This window comes from Pelodiscus sinensis, chromosome 1 (assembly GCF_049634645.1).
Source record: "Pelodiscus sinensis isolate JC-2024 chromosome 1, ASM4963464v1, whole genome shotgun sequence".
Classification (NCBI taxonomy): Eukaryota; Metazoa; Chordata; order Testudines; family Trionychidae; genus Pelodiscus; species Pelodiscus sinensis.
Genome location: NC_134711.1, coordinates 1,006,932 through 1,023,894, shown reverse-complemented (window position 1 = coordinate 1,023,894; position 16,963 = coordinate 1,006,932). Strand labels below are relative to the sequence as shown.

The window sequence follows — 16,963 nt, the reverse complement described above, 5'->3', positions numbered from 1 at the left end:
AACTGGCTCTCAGCTCAGGCGGCGGAGCAAGGGTCGGCACTCTACGGCACATGCCAATAGTGGCACGCAAGATGCATGTGTGTGGCACACATGGAGCCCCTCTTGCCACTGGAGGCTTGCGGCCGGCAGGCAGCTGCGCGGCTGCAGCACCAGCTCTGGGGGCAGGTGGGGAGGCGAACAAAGCAAACTCCCCTCCCCCACCCGGCGTGGGCCACGGAGCCCAGCACGTTAGCCCAGCGGCGGTGGGACGAGGCAGCGCTGGGGCTGAGGACCCCGCACACACAGGTGGGGGCTCGGGGCCCGTCGGGGCTAGGCGCCCCCGGGGACTCGCAGCTTTGTAGACAGCAGCGAATCCGCTGAGTCTGGCCCCTCCGACAGGTCACCGACCCGGCTGGAGAGCAAACACAGGCGCCCCCTGCAAGTGCTTGGAGTGCCACTCCGTGGGGCAGTGACCCCCGCCGAGTGTGTGTGTGACCCCCCACCCAGAGTGTGTGTGTGACCCCCGCCAGGTGTGTGTGTGACCCCCATGCGCCCAGTGTGTGTGTGACCCCCTGCCCGGAGTGTGTGTGACCCCCGCCTGGGGTGTGTGTGTGTGTGACCCCCACCCAGAATGTGTGTGACCCCCATGCGCCCAGTGTGTGTGTGACCCCTCGCCCGGAGTGTGTGTGACCCCCGCCTGGGGTGTGTGTGTGTGTGACCCCCACCCAGAATGTGTGTGACCCCCATGCGCCCAGTGTGTGTGTGACCCCTCGCCCGGAGTGTGTGTGACCCCCGCCTGGGGGGGTGTATGACCCTCGCCCTGAGTGTGTGTGACCTCTGCCCAGAGTGTGTGCGACCCACATGCGCCCAGTGTGTGTGTGTGACCCCCCGCCCGGAGGGTGTGTGACCCCTGCCTGGGGTGTGTGTGTGACCTGTGCCCCGAGTGTGTGTGACCCCCACCTGGAGTGTGTGTGACCCACATGCGCCCAGTGTGTGTGTGACCTCCTGCCCCGAGAGTGTGTGTGTGTGACCTCCGCCCCGAGTGTGTGTGACCCCTGCTTGGGGTGTGTGTGTGACCTGTGCCCCGAGTGTTTGTGTGACCCCAGCCCGGAGTGTGTGTGACCCCCAGCCCGGAGTGTGTGTGACCCCCGCCCCGAGAGTGTGTGTGTGTGACCTCCAGCTGGTTATCTGTGACCAGAGACCAGGCAGCGGTTTTGTTTTTCAGTGGAGCTGGCTGGAGACGCCTTGTTCCGAGATTTCGTCCTCGGGGGCGTTGGCTCCCGGCCCCGGCCTGGCAGCGAGCCGTGACCCCGCGCTCCGGGACTTGACCGGTCCGTGTTGTTGATCCGCCTTTATGCAGCATTGGAAACGTCCCGTCAGGAGCGCAAGCCACGGCCGGTGGGTTCGTGTGTCCCGGGCTCCCTGCCTCCCCAGAGGGGGATAGCTGGGATGTTTGGGATGTTTGATGCTAGAGACTTCCCCTTCCACATGGCAGCCGGCCCAGCCCAGCCAAAGGGCAGCGGGGCAGGGAGGAAACCCAGACGGATTCGGAGGTGAGAAATCCGACACAGGAGAGCTCCCCATCCAAGCGGATGGACGAGAGGGGCAGGTGTCCGGGGGGGGGGCCGAGTTGCCCACTTCTTGTCTCCAGCGATTATTTCTACCATGGGTTACGGATTGTCTGTCATGCCCGAAAATACTACAGGGATCTGGGCCGGAGAGCAGCGCCCTCTCCTGGCTGGACTCCCCGTCTGTCCCATCCTGCTCTGTCGCTGGCCGCCGCAGCCGCGTGCCGATCTAGATGAGGGTGCCTGGCGTTTCCCAGTGCAATGCTCCCTTTGGAGTCGCTCGTCGCCTTGCCAGGGCTGGGGCTGAAATTCCCCCGCAAAGCATCTGCAGAAGGGGGGTTAGGAATTGGTTCCGGCATTTCTGCGACCGGGATGAGGGGGAAAGAATTAGGGTTCGGTTAAAACCGCGGGACGCCCACAGCTTGAATCCTGCCTGCAGATGTGGCCGCCTGCTCTCCAGAAAGATCTCTTGGCCTTGGAAAAGGTTAGAAAAGGGGAAAACAATGATTCGGGGTTTGGAACGGGTGCCATAGGAAGAGAGATTAAAAAGACGGGGATTTCTCAGCTTAGAAAAGAAGAGATTAAAGGGGAATTAGATAGAGGCCTAAAAAGTCATGGCTGGAGTGGAAAAAGTGAAGAAGAAAAATTTATTTTCTGGTTTCCATAACATAAGAACCAGGGGTCACCAAATAAAATGAATAGGCAGCGGGTTTAAAACAAAACCAAAAAAAGGAAGTTTTTCGTCGCATAGTGCGCCGTTCACCTGTGGAACTCCTTGCCAGTGGATGTTGTAAAGACCAGGTTTTAACAGGGTTCAAAAAAGAGCTAGCTAAATTCATGGAGGGTAGGTCCATCAATGGCTATTAGCCAGGATGGGTAGGAATGGGGTCCCCAGTCTCTGTTTGTCAGAGCTGGGAATGAGAGATGGGAGAGGGATTGCTTGGAGATACCCTGTTCTGTTCCCTGCCTCTGGGGCACCTGGCATTGGCCGCTGTCGGCAGACAGGGTACTGTGCTAGATGGACCTTTGGTCTGACCCAGCCTGGCCATTCTTACGTTAACTTTTAACAGCCAGTTGGTTGAGAAGCCCGAGCACCCCCCAGGCCGTGGGATGTTGCTCTAGAGCCAGCGAGGTGCCCTTGGCTGCCCCCGGGACGCTCTTCACACATTTTGCCAAGCGTGATGCCTCTGAAAAATGTCGACTGGTCGGTACCTAAATTCTCCCGAGGGTCCAGCTCCAGCGAGCTTGGTCCATCTCCGCTCAGCTCCTGCATGTGGCTGCGTCTCTCACGGGCCATCTCCCAAAGCAACTGACTAAGCCCCATGCCAGGGCTACAGATGCTGGGCAGAACTTTCCCTTGTAATTGTCACAGGATCCCCGGGGGGAGGGAAGGGGCCAGGCAGAACCAAGAGCCGGGTGGCTGTGTCCCCTGTGTGCCCCGTGACCCTGCGGTTGCCACAGGAGCAAGGGGGCATGCCGAGGGGTGGACGGCCGTGGCAATTAATTAACTGTCCTATGCCGGCTTGGGGGGGAGGGGGGCGTATGGGCCCACAGCCTGGCATTTCTCCTCTTTCACTTGTTTTAAATGTAGGAAATTACGTCCAAAGAATTCTGTGCTCTAGCAAAGGGTAAAGTTGCGAAGTCGAGCCCTCTAAAGCTAGGTGATACGGGAGCCCCGGGCACCCTTCAGTTACCCCTCCGCTCACAAGGGTGTCGCAAAGACAGCTACGTTACCTGGTATGAGGCTAATGTGCTGAGAGCCCCGTGGATGCACCATCATGTGGTGTTCGGGGTAGGCGTGGCTGGCTTGGGTTTCAGGTCTTGGGCTCCCCATGACGGGCAGCGGAGATCTAGCGATAGCGAATATCTGACTGAGGCGGGGTCCTGAGGTAAGCGCCCCGGGTGATCATGTCATTAAAAGCTGTGGTGCAAGGGATGCACGTGAGGGGCTGTGTTAAGGTTGCGGAGGCGTCCTTAACGCTGGCATTCCCTCACTCCTGAGCGTTTGGCGCTGCAGCCGGAACCGTCTTTCAAGGCTGTTTTTAAATGTATTTGTCCAGGGGGTTCTCCTGCCTCCCGCACTGGCCACTAGCGCAGCAAGCCCCGTGGCCACCACCAGGAGCTCAGTCCCTGTCAGCTGACAGACCCTCCTGAAGGACTCGGGACCCACTTTTGGGCCCCCCAGGCCATCAGCAAGGGGAGCGGGAGGAGCCATTCCATGCCTGGGCGGAGGGGGCTGTAGGAACTGGCCTGGCCAGGGTGGAGAGGAAACCCGAGGGGGGCCAAGAGTGAAGAAACTCCACAGCAGACAAGGCTGAGAGAGAGGCACTGATGGGCCTGGGAAGAGGCTGTGGGGCAGAGCCAGAGGCGTGGGATGCAGGGAGGTAAATGCCCCGGCTGCCCAGGGGGCTAGCCACTGGGCAAGCTGTTCCCCGGGGGCTCTGCTCCCTGTCCCGGGTCCCCTTCAGCTGCTGTGGCTCAGGCACTGGCCCCATTTCCAGCCTGGGGGCTCCGCTTCTGGCCCCAGATCCCGCTCGGCTACCGGCCCCATCGCCAGGTCCCACATGCAGGGGCCCAGCTGCCGGCGCCAGCTCTAAGGAGCACGGACGGGGGTCAGGAGGGGCACCGATCAGCGCCCCTCCGCCAAAAATCCTTCCCCTCCCGCCGCACGGCCCAGGGCGGGGCTAATGACAGTGACTCCTGGTGTCAGCTCTTGGTTTGCTTTGCCTTGTCAGGGGTCGCCTGCGAGGTTTAGGGGTGCGGCGCGGAGCCCTGTGTTCCAGCGCTGACACGGGGTGACCTCGAGCAGCGACTGAGGGCTGGCGTGCCTCAGTTTCCCCTCGTGTAAAACTGAGCTCATGTTTCAATGCTGCCTGGGGGGGGGCAATCAATGTACTTGCCGGTGAAGGCTCCAAGCCGGGGCTGGCGCAGCTGGTGGCCAGAGACGGGAAGCATTCCCTTTCCCCCGGGGAGCGTGTGCAGAGGACGGGACGTATCAGCAGAGGGCACTGCGACCTCAGGGGAGAGCTGGGGCAGAGGCTGGCCCCAGGACCCTGTCACTGCCCCCCAGCTGGCCCTTGACCCAAATCACATTGAGGCTGTTTCTAAACTCCCTTCTTCCCCGGTGTCTTCTGCCCTGCCCCCCTCACAGAGCTGCCCCCAGTCCCTGGTTCCGTGGCACTAGCCTCGGGTGGACCTCAAAGCCCTGGAGCTCTGGCCAGGAGCCAGCATGAGTGTCACGCTACTGGATTTTAAGGGGAGCAGCCAAGGTCCCAGCTGCACCCATGGGGGGTGCCCCAAAAGTTGGTCCAAAGGGGGCCATGTGAGGTGTCAAACAAAAGCTCACCTCCTACCGATTCTGTATCCGCTATTCATGTGATTGTGTAATGTCTGTGTGTGGAGTTAGGAACATGGACTCTGTACGGACGCTGGAAACTTCTCTGTCTGTGGTGGAGCAATGGGCGAGGAATGCTCAGCCCATCGATATGCTAACGAGCGAGGCTCCAGGGACAATGGATCGCTAAATGCCAAAGACACACCTGGCCACTGACCATGTGACCCCTCCAGCTTGGAAGGGACCAGGGATGGGTATAAAATGCCATGTGGCAGCCTCCATTTTGGTCTTCAGCTCAGCTCTTGATCCCAGAGGCAGCCTTGCAGGGAACCACGAGCCGGAAAGAACTGTGGACCCGTCCTGACATAGGATGTTCACCATAGACTTTTAAGCCAGCAGTTATAACATCTCTGCTACGAACCTGCATCGAGAACTGGGAGATTCGGTGCATGTAACGTATTCTCCTTTAACAACCTCACTCTCATGCTTTTCTTTTTTCAACAATACAGTAAACCTTTAGATGTGAGAGGCTAAAGGATTGGCTCAGCATGGTCTTGTGGGTAAGATCCAGAGTATAAATTGACCAGGGATCTGTGGCTGGTTTCTTGGGACCGGAGAAGTTGTTCGGGGTAGGTGACATTGGTCCTATAACCCCTCACCTGTGTGTTAGGCCCAGGGCTGTTTGAGGCACGGAGAGCGCTGGGGTGTCAGGGGGGTTTTGCTCGTGAGGCTTCTGGCTGGCCAGGCAGGCAGCTGAGCGCTCGGTGGGACTGGTGTGTGGTCGATTTGGGAAGGTCTCCAGTCAGGGGCAGTAAGGAGCCCCGAGTTTGAGCAATTCACCCCGAGCGGATGCCCTCAGCCGTGCCCAGACCCAGCTCGGTCAGTTACAAGGAGCTCCTGGGTGGCTGGAAGGGGGGACCACAGACCTCTGCCCACCTCCTCCCCCTCCTGCCCTCGCTGGCAGTTCAGGCTGCCCCCTGCATCGCACCCCACAGGTCGGGCGGGGTGGCCGTGCGCTTGGCTGACAGGCTCTTAAAGAGCCTGGGAAAGTTCCTTGCTGAGCCCAGCCAGGCCACCAAGCCGTGGGGGGTGGCGAGCGAGCAGGGAAGCCGGCAGAGAAGGGAGCTGCCTGGGTGGCGGTGTGGGGTCTGCGTGGCGAGGAAGGGGGATGCTATTAGCTTCTCCAGCTGCTCAGGCCCATCTGGAGGCACTGGTCTCCAAAGCCAATCCTGGGGCTGCCCCCCAGCCCTCCCCCCATTGCTGGGCCGCCAGCTCTGACTAGGGTTGCCAGATGGTTGAACCAAAAATACTGAAAACCCTCCCCCCAAAAAAACCAAAAACACCGAGAGACTCCAAGACTTAAGCAAAAAAAAAAAAAGTAAATATTAAAACAGTATAACAGCATGTGCCCTTTAAGAGTCAGTGTAGGGATAGGAACAGGGGAGAGGTTGAGCACTAAGACCCAGGGGAAGCATTGCTCCCCCTTGGTCTTTTTGCCAGCAGCCATTTTGTGCCAGCAAGCTTGCGGAACCAGGTAAGCATGGGGTCGGAGGGCTGGGGGTGTTGGGGGCCAGAGGTGGGGCTTGGGGGTGGGGAGGCTGGGCGCTGAGTGTTTGTAGGGTTGCCAGGTGCCTGGCATTTTTGCCTCCTGGCCGGGATAAAAAATCAGAAAATACTGGACATCTCAGGTGTCCGGTATTTTCTGAATGTTTTTACTGGATGGGAGGCGAAAATACCAGACTGTGCGGGTGAATACCGGACACCTGGCAACCCTAGCTCTGACAGGCCCTTTGGGAAAGGCGTGTCCATTCGCAAGGCTCCCAGGGCCAATCAATGCAGCACGCGGTCTCCAACCCACTGGGCTGGCCTGGGATCCATCTCCACCCTCTGACAAACAGTCGCTAGGAACACCATTCCTACCCATCCTGGCTAATAGCCATTGATGGACCTACCCTCCATAAATTTATCTAGTTCTCTTTTAAACCCTGCTATAGTCCTAGCCTTCACAGCCTCCTCAGGCAAGGAGTTCCACAGATTGACTCAGAGGAGTTTGTTTGGGACTCACTAGAGTTGACTGAAGATGGCACGCACCATGCTGAGAGGAGGACACAGGCTTTCGCTGTGGAGTCATGGGTGCTGGAAAATTCCTTGGCAGGCCAAAGGAAAGAGAAAAGAGACCTTCTGTCGTGTTATTGGGAACCACCAAAGGGCGCTGTTGCGGATTCGGTTACATGTTCTTAAGTGATCGTATAGGCAGTTAGATCTTGGAGAAAGGAAAAGGTGCAGAAAAGGGCAAAAAATGATTCGGGGTTTGGAACGGGAGCCATGTGAAGAGAGATTAACAAGATGGGGACTTAGAAAAGAGGAGACTAAGGGAGGATAGGCTAGCGGGCTATAAAATCATGACTGGTGTGGAGACAGTGAATAAGGAAAAGCTATTTACCTGTTCCCATAACATAAGTACTAGGGGTCACCAAATGAAATGAATAGGCAGCAGGTTTGAAACAAACAAAAGGAAGTTTTTCTTCACACAGTGCATAGTCAACCTGTGGAACTCCTCGCCAGAGGATGTGGTGAAGGCCAAGGCTATAACAAGTTTCAAAAAAGAACTAGATAGATTCATGGAGGTTAGGTCCATCAATACTTAGTAGCCAGGATGAGTAGGAATGGGGTCCCTAGCCTCTGTCAGAAGCAGGGAATGGGCAATGGGGGGATCACATGATGATTCCGTGTTTTGTTCCCTCCCTCTGGGGCACCTGGCGCTGGCCACTGTTGGGATACAGGACACTGGGCTAGATGGACCTTTGGTCTGACCCGGTCTGGCTGCTCTTGTGTTCTTGTATGCGGGGGGCTAGTTGTGGTGTCGTTCTTAGAAACGGAGCCGTCAGCAGTTAAGGGTGTTTGCTGCCTTAGACTCTGGCTGGAACGGTTCCGCTGGTGTTGAATTGTTGCCATAAGGAATGGCTTTGTGTTAATATTTACAATGCACTTACATGGAGGTGCAAGTGGGAACCAGCGAGAAAGGCAAACATCAGCTGTGTCTGGGCTATTCATGGGGAACAGGTTCGTAGATGATTGTAGCCCTTTGCTCGTGGATAATCTACGGAGCAGACTTTGATTTTCCCAGATGGGCTCAGCCTACGCCAGTGCGCGGTTGGGGGAAAGAATTTAATCACACGATTTGCTCTTGCGAAATAGGTAGCACACCGCACGCGCTGGGGTCGGCCAGCCAGGCCTCGGGCTGTCGGGTTTGCTCCTCCGTTGGGCGGCTCCCAAACCCACAGCGCCCTTTCGAGGGGAATCAAAGCAGGCAGCCAGCGAATGGGCTGTCTTACTTCAGGCAAATGTTTGCAAATACTTTTGTGCAGCCTCTGTCTCGGCCTGTTTATTGCCCTCCTGTCATTCCAGCCAGGCACTCCAGCCAGGGCAGCAAGGAGCAGGCCATCGTAATCCTGCCTGCAGATTGGATTAGCCGGAGTTCTCCATGTATGGCTGAGGGCAGGGAGTTAGCAGGGGCTGAAACGGGAATGAAAAGGGGCATGTGTTTTGTTTTCCTGCTAATGAGCAGCCTTTCCACAAAACCAGCCACTCCGGTCTGGATTAAGGGCTTAGCTAATTCCCCCGAGGCTAATTGAGATCTGACACGCGGCTCTACGGAGCCGGCCTGGCCTCTAAGAAGAGCCCAGTTGTGCTGGCCGGAACGTGGCACCGCAGTTGGGAGCTCTCGGCTGCGTTCTGCATGGGCTAGCAGGTCACGCTGCTCTGCCCGAGCGCCAGCCTGGCCTGGCTCGTGGCGTGGCTGCTTCCGTGCCCTCTTGTTTCACTGGTTCTCTCTCCGAGCTAGACTCGGCGCCGGGTGCGGCTGGCTGGCGTCGGCGGGAAACGACCCCTTCTCCAGCTCTCTCCGGGGAGACCAGTCACACGGTGCCTAAGCACAAAGCTACAGGACCGGAGAAGGCTGCGCTCTTCCTCAAGCAGTGCCCTGGTGGCGGGGCCCCGGCGGGCCTGGCATGGCTCAAATGAGCGGATGAGGCTGGAGAAGCAGGAGGAAGGTTGAATGGGGGGCTGGAGGGATGTGGGGGGGGAGGTGGCCCCAGGCTGGCAAGGGTGGGGGGGTCCCAGTAGTTCCTGCCCATTCCAAGGCCTGATCCCAGATGATGCTATCTCTACTGCAGCCCTGCCGGGTCCCACTCTCGCCTCTGCCTCCCCCCACGTGGCTGTGAGTTTCCATGGGGAGGGGTCCCCCAATATTTCCTTGTTGGGGTGTTAGTCGCCCCCAGCTCGGTCCTCCGCTCAGGGTGTTGCGCTGGACAAACTGGAGAAATGGTCAGAGGTAAACAGGATGAGGTTTAATAAAGACAAATGCAAAGTGCTCCACTTAGGGAGGAACAATCAGTTTCACATACAGAATGGGAAGCGACGGTCTGGGAAGGACTACAGCAGAAAGGGATCTAGGGGTTATAGTGGACCACAAGCTGAATGCGAGTCAGCAGTGTGATGCTGTTGCAAAGAAAGCAAACGTGATTCTGGGATGCATTAACAGGTGTGTTGTGAGCAAGACACGAGAAGTCATTCTTCCGCTCTGCTCTGCGCTGGTTAGGCCTCAATTGGAGTATTGTGTCCAGTTCTGGGCACCGCATTTCAAGAAAGATGTGGAGAAACTGGAGCGGGTCCAGAGAAGAGCAACGAGAATGATGAAAGGTCTAGAGAACATGACCTATGAGGGAAGGCTGAAGGAATTGGGTTTGTTTAGTTTAGAAAAGAGAAGATTGAGGGGGGACATGAGAGCCGTTTCCAGGTATCTAAAAGGGTGTCATAAGGAGGAGGGAGAAAACTTGTTCATCTTGGCTTCTGAGGACAGAACAAGTAGCAATGGACTTAAACTGCAGCAAGGGAGGTTTAGGTTGGACATTAGGAAAAAGTTCCTACCTGCCAGGGTGGTCAAACACTGGAATAAATTGCCCAGGGAGGTTGTGGAATCCCCATCTCTGGAGATATTTAAGAGCAGGTTAGAGAAATGTCTATCAGGGATGGTCTAGACAGTATTTGGTCCTGCCATGGGGGCAGGGGACTGGACTTGATGACTCTCGAGGTCCCTTCCAGTCCTAGTGTTCTATGATTCATTCCCCTCCCATAGCAGAGCCTGGGGGGGCAGGCTAGGAGATGTTGTGTGCTCCAGCCATGTAGTGGGGGGCGGTGTTACCCGCACAAATGTCTCTCTCCCTTCCACACTGTAGGGACACCCACCTGTACCCAGTTCCTAGGGCTCACGGTGCACCCCTGTGAATTTACACACTCACCCGTACCCAGTTCCTAGGGCTCAGGGCGCAACCCTGTGAATTTACACACCCACCCGTACCCAGTTCCTAGGGCTCAGGGCGCAGCTTCCTGCAGGTTTTGCAGGATCTTTAGCCACTGAAAGAGCCTCACCCAGAAGTATCCTTCTCCTCTATTGATTGACAATAAATAAACAAGCAAGAATGCACATGCTGAGCACACAGGGTCATGCTCACCAATCCTGATCCAGGCAGGCAGACTGCCCCTGTGGGCCAGGCAAAATCAGTCTCTCTGGATCTTAGCTGCTGCCCGTCACAGCTGTGCAGGAGGGTCCTGGCCGCTCTTATCTTAGGCTGGGTCTTGGAGGTGAGTTCTTCTTGGGGTTCCTTGTCTCCCTTTGGTTTCTTCCAAACTTTTGCTTCCTTCCTTCTGCTTCTGTTACGTCCCATCTTCTTCCTGCTCTCCTCCTTGGACCCCAGTTTATATAATGAAACCTGAGTCTTGCTTAGCTAGACCGTAACCAATTAGTTTAGTATATTTCTACTAACCAATCATAACACAATGACCTAACCAATCCTACCCCACCACCTTCATTGATTTACTCCCAGCAACATTAATTATCCAGCAGACAGGAACAGTCACAAACCAGCCAGAGATCACCCCGTCAAACAATAGGCCCGTGTCGTGACACTGCTCGTAGAATGAGGATTCCACGACATCCTCTATGGAGAAGCAGTTTCTGGCCAGACAGAATGGGGCGACTTCAGTTTTCTGTACCCATCTTGAGATCTGTTTCTGTATCTGGTGGCAGTGGGGGGCCGTCAGGGCAAAGTCCCCTCCTCCCAGCCTGGTGACACTCTGGAATACAATTTATCTGGAATGTGAGGATGTGGCTCCAGGCCTTACAGGAACGGCGGCTGCTCTTCAGTCCGGCTGCAGCAGGCGGCTTTGGGTCAGGCCTAGCACAGGCCTTCCACCATGGCTACAGAAAGGCCAGATTGTTACAGCCAGTGGAGGGGGGAGCCAGCATGGGCTCCCCAAAGCTGGAGGGGGAGAGCCCCGAGCCTTAGGGGCCAGGACCGGACTAAGTGGTGGGCGAGCCGGACAGCTGCCCAGGACACCAACCGATGGGGGGCGCCTGATGGCAGCTGGAAGGGGTGTGCGGCGTCCCTTATAGCTGCCATCAGGCGCCGCGGGCCCAGCTCCCGCAGCACCGCACCCCCCGATCCCCGCGGCACCGGCCAGCAGCGCCCTTCCCCGCACGGCCTGGCGCACGCGCCAGCAGTGGTAACCGGGCCGGGCTGGGCAGCGCGTGCGCCCGGGGGTGGCGCTGTGCGCCCAGGCCTGGGGGGCCAAAATGGCTCGGGCCAGCCCTGTTCGGGGCTGGATCCAGGCAAACCGAAGAACATAAGAACGGCCGTACTGGGTCAGACCAAAGGTCCATCTAGCCCAGTATCCTGTCTGCCCACAGTGGCCAGCACTAGGTGCCCCAGAGAGGGTGGACCGAAGACAATGATCAAGCGATTTGTCTCCTGCCATCCCTCTCCAGCCTCTGACAGACAGAGGCCAAGGACACCATTTTATCCCCTGGCTAATAGCCTTTTATGGACCTAACCTCCATGAAATTATCTAGCTTCTCTTTAAACTCTGTTCTAGTCCTAGCCTTCACCGCCTCCTCTGGCAAGGAGTTCCACAGGTTGACTACGCGCTGTGTGAAGAAGAACTTTCTTTTATTAGTTTTAAACCTGCTACCCATTAATTTCATTTGGTGTCCTCTAGTTCTTCTATTATGGGAACTAATAAAGAACTTTTCTTTATCAGCCCTCTCCACACCACTCATGCTTTTATAGACCTCTATCATATCCCCCCTCAGTCTCCTCTTTTCTAAACTGAAAAGTCCCAGTCGCTTTAACCTCTCCTCATATGGGACCCGTTCCAAACCCCTAAACATTTTAGTTGCCCTTTTCTGAACCCTTTCCAAGGCCAAAATATCTTTTTTGAGGTGAGGAGACCACATCTGTACACAGTATTCCAGATGTGGGCGTACCATAGTTTTATACAGGGGCAGTAAGATATTCTGGGTCTTATTTTCTATCCCTTTCCTAATAATTCCTAGCATCCTATTTGCCTTTTTGACCGCCACTGCACACTGCGTGGAAGTTTTCAGAGAACTGTCCACGATAACTCCAAGATCTTTCCTGATTTGTCGTAGCCAAATTAGCCCCCATCATACTGTACGTATAGTTGGGGTTATTTTTCCCGAAGGCTGCATCCATCCAGCCCCTGCGCTAGGGCAGGCCTGGGCAAGATACGGCCCGTGGGCTGGATCCAACCAGACAAGCCACGGAATCTGGCCCACAGACGCTGCGGGGCGCCCCAGGCAGGCCTCCCCGCTTTTCTCGCCCCACCTGCACACCCCTCAGCAACACGTCTGTGGGGCAGTTTCCCTTTAAAAACTGAGCCCCAAGGGGAGGGGGGAAGCTTTAGGAGCTGCTCCCACCCCAGCACAATCCCATTGGCTGGCTTCTGGCCAGAAATTGGCCAATGGGAACTGCCTGTTTCATTAATCCAAGGGCATCCTGGCCCTGACTCCCGTAGCCCCATCACGTCTGTGCTGGGCTGGATCCCGGAGGAGCAATAACCCCCCTGTTCTCTGGCCGGAGGAGTCTGTTCTTGCTGCAGTTGGGGTGCAGGATCGGGGGGGTACCCGATGTGCCGGCACCCACCCCCCCCATCAAAAATTCTTGCCCACCCCAGGGCTAGAGTGTTCCTGGTGCACCACAGCGGGTGCTGGGCCATCGACGTCTTTCCAGGAGGTTTATTTCTGGTGCCTTTTAATGCCAGGCTCCATTCCTGTCCCTCCCCCAGGGAATGCCTGAGTTTCCTTGGGGAGGGGAGTTCCCCAGGCCAGGCTGGATTCTGCCAGCGCGGGGGAGGGAGGGGAAACGCTCACAGGATTCCTGCCCTGGCTCTGAGAAACACCCCAAAGGCAGCTGGGCCCCACACACCGTGATTGGGAACCTCCCTCTGCCGGGCATGGCCCTGGCCGAGTGCCCTGCCTGGCACTGGTGGAGACAGGCACCGAGCGGGGGACAGGACTGTGAGTTGCGAAATGCGGTTGCATCTGCAAACCGCCTGACCCAGGTAGCGCAGCTTTCGAAGCCACAAATGCTGCGCAGATAACGCCGGGCCCCGGGGTCAGGCCTTCCCCCCAGAAAGGAACCGGGCCCCAGGGACCGAACGGTCCTTTCGTGCTCTCTGCACAAAGGCGGCCGTGGGAGGTTCAGCACGGCCAGATTGACGCTCGCTGAGCAGCTGAATTCGGGGAGGAGGAGATGCTGAAGAGCGAGCTCCGGACGTTTTCCTGCTCGGTTTAAAAGCTCTGCAGTCCTCACTTCAAGGAATTACATAAGAACGTAGGAGCGGCCAGGCTGGGTCAGACCAAAGGTCCATCCAGCCCCGTGTCCTGGCTGCCCACAGTGGCCAATGCCAGGTGCCCCAGAGGGAGTGAACGGAACTGGGAATCATCCCGTGACCCCTCCCCTGTCACCCACCTGCAGACAAACAGAGGCTCGGGACCCCATCCCTGCCCAGTTTGGTTACTAATAAGTATTGATGGACCTCCCCCCCATGAACTTATCTAGTTCTTTTTTGGACCCTGTTATAGCCTGGGCCTTCACAGCATCCTCCGGCGAGGAGTTCCACAGGTTGCCTGCAATGCTGCATGAAGAAAAACTTCCTTTGGTTTGTTTTAACCCTGCTGCCTATTCATTTCATTGGGTGACCCTTAGTTCTTATGTAATCCTGGAGAGAATTCAAAGGCCCCAGCACGGAGCTGCCCCTCACCCCCACTCCATGTTAGGGCCAGCAGGGAGGGGCTGGACCAGACAGACCCAGCCCCGGGGAGGTCATTTCTGCCCCCCATCACTGGTCCCCCAGCCTGGATCCACTCCTGGCCTGGCCTCCCGGCGGGCTCCCCACGCCCGTCATGGCAGCCCACAGCCCCGCCACTGGGACCTCGCCCCTCTGCAGACTGCTGCTCAGCTGCTGGGGTTCCCGACCCTGCCAGCTCTACCAGGGCAGCGCCGGCCCCATGGCTGGGACTCCTGGCTCCGCCGGCCCCACAGTCTGCTGCCAGGGCTCTGGCCCCACCGCTGCCCCACCAGCTTGCCAGCCGCCCTGCCACCAGCTCCACTGGACTCTGTGGCAGGCCTTCGCACAGGGAGCCGGCTTGAAAGTTGGCTCCCCAGTTGTGTCGCACCCACCTGCCCCCTTCATCCGCTGCGCTGCTGCCTCTCTAGCCAAGGCAGCAGCACCGGGGGGGAGGCGGGGCAGGTGGATCAGTGCTCTTGGGGAGCCTGCTTAAAGCCAGTTCCTCACTGGCTCCTCCCCCCCCACCCCTCCGCTGCCTCGGCTACAGAGGCAGCAAGCGGGGGCGGGGGAGGCGCGGAGTTGACAGGATTAACGGATACGTCCAGGCTCATTGGTTAATCAGACAGTCGACTCCACGCTGACGTCCCTACTTCCAGGTGCCTGCTTCCCAGGCAGGGAGGGGAATGCACACAGAGGCTCCTCTGAACCCTGCGCCCCCCCCCCCCCCCGACCCAGGCCAGCCCCTGTGAGTGGGGTGTGGGGAGGGAGCAGAAGGGCACAGAGAAGGCACGTTTGGGGTAGAACTGGGGAGCAGGCGGCGGCAGGCCCTGCCCCGCACACGGGCTGGGGGGGTCATAGGTGTGCGCAGCACATTTCATTCGGGTGTGCACCCAGGGAATTTTAGTTTTTATTTTTTTTAAAGGCGAACATTTATTGAATACGCAGCCATAAAGGACGCGATTTGTATTCATCAAACAAACTAAAGAAACTAAAACTTCACTAAACTTCATTTTTTAAAATTAACAATTACACTTTACGTAAAAGAGCGAATCCTGCTCTTCATTTAAAACGCAAAGACGCTTTTTTCTTTTGAGACATTAGGGCCGTGGTCCCCAACGTTTTGGGGCTGCCGGGCGCCTGGGGGCGGGGCCACTCACGGGCCATGTGCCTGGGAACAGGGCCAAACATGCGTCGCATGCCCGGGGCCGGCACTGGCACGTGGGGCCAGGACCGGCACCAGCATGTGCCGCGACGCTGGGGCAGGAGCAGGGGCTGCCCATGCGTCTGGGGCTGGCCCCTGCCACACGCCCGGGGGCGGGGCCAGCCCAGATTGCTCCGCGGGCGCACATAAATGGCGCGCGGGCACCACATTGGGGACCATTGCACTAGGGTGCCGCCTGTGCTGAGGGCGCTGCCCCCGGTTTTATGATTGTGAATCCTTCTTGCAGCGTTTCCCTTCACTGAGGCTGGGTGGCTTCCCTCCTGCACGCCGCCGCCAGGCCTGCCGGGAAACGCCGCCGCGCAGAGGCGCCCGGGCTGGGGTGACATGTTCCCAGGCTCTGGGTGGGGTGGGCGCCGGCGCCGTGCTGGATCGCTGGAAAGGATCCCTGGACACCGCCCCTGGCCGGTCGTGGCCGGCTCCGCCTGCAGCTGGGCTGTACAAAGAAGCATCCATCACGCTGGCCAGGCGTCACTGTTTCCCCCTTATCTTCCTGCTCGTGGCTGCCGTACCGGGACACCGGCCAGGCCCAGTCGCTGCCAATTGCCACGTTCCACCCTGGCCTGCGGGGCGTCTCTGCACCTCGCTCTGTCTGCGGCGGGGCTGGCAGCGTCCGGGCGCTTTTACGGTTTTGTCCCATTATTTACATGCTGTTCGGCTGCCGGGCGGGCCAGGGCCTCGCCCCGAGAGTGGCACAAGGCCCCAATTGCTGCTCCTCTGTCCTCCAGCCGTTCCCCTTCGCCCCCGGGCTTCCCCCAGGGAGCGCAGCTGGATTTAGTGAGCCACGAAACTGCGCGGATTTGCCCCAAGGAGCGTTGTGGAAATGTGCCCGGCACTTGCCTCCCCCCAGGCCTTCTCCTCGCGCCCTGCCCGTGGCCAGTCTCACATCTCCCCTTGGCCTGGGATGCTGAGAACTCGCCGCAGGTGGGGAAAAGGGAGGGGAGGGGGTTGCACCAGGCCCCTCAGAGAAATACAGGACGGGCCTGGGTGGGTGGACAGAGCCTCCGGCAAGGCCTGGGGCCGCTGAGAGGCCAGGCCGGGGCCGGGGCAGCAGCTGAGGGGTTCCCTGCTGGAGTCTCTGAGCCAGAGGGAAGCCGCCCGAGGCAGCGTTTTGGGTCCTTCGGCAGGGGGTGAGGGGGGCTCCAGGGAGGAAGGCCCAGAGGCGGCTGCGGGATGAGGAACAGACTGGCCTGGAGGAGTTGCCTCAGGCCTGGCAGAAGAGGCCAGCGTGAGTAAAACTTTTGGGCAGGGGGCGGGCTCTCTCTGGGGACGCCCCGGGGTGCTGTGAATTGTTTCCCTCAAACCTGCCCCCAGAAGGGTGGTACTGGCCATGAGAGAGCCTTTCCGAACCCCGGTGGGAAACTGAGGCAGGGCTGCTGCAAACGGCCCCCCTCCCCCAGCCTTGAGTGTGGGGGGGTCCAGGATCAGCCACCCTCCAGCAGTCGTGGTACGGAATTCCCTTTGCATTGCTCCGTCCGGATTCAGCGTTTCCTTATCGGTTTCGTGATGCCGAAAGGTGCGGCGCATTTCGGGGCTAGCCGAGGGGCCCGGGGCACAGACGCCCTCTCTGAGCCCGGCTCCTTGTCTCCGGGATCCGCCCGCCCCGCCCCACAGCTCAGGGTGCAGGGGCCCATCTCAATCGGCTGCAGCCAGGGCGGGGGGGGGGGGAGAATCACCCATGGGCCTTGGTGTGACCTGGCCCCCCCACATACA

The 16,963-nt window shown here is 58.4% G+C and overlaps 1 long non-coding RNA gene across 1 annotated transcript; it reads left to right on the top strand.

Annotated features, from left to right (window-relative positions):
• Positions 1–221: 221 nt before the first annotated feature.
• Positions 222–5,403, top strand: LOC142826469 (uncharacterized). Its single transcript, XR_012900611.1, has 3 exons — positions 222–285; positions 1,205–1,532; positions 4,950–5,403. It is a non-coding gene; the product is annotated as an uncharacterized LOC142826469 (long non-coding RNA).
• The last annotated feature ends 11,560 nt before the right edge of the window (positions 5,404–16,963 follow it).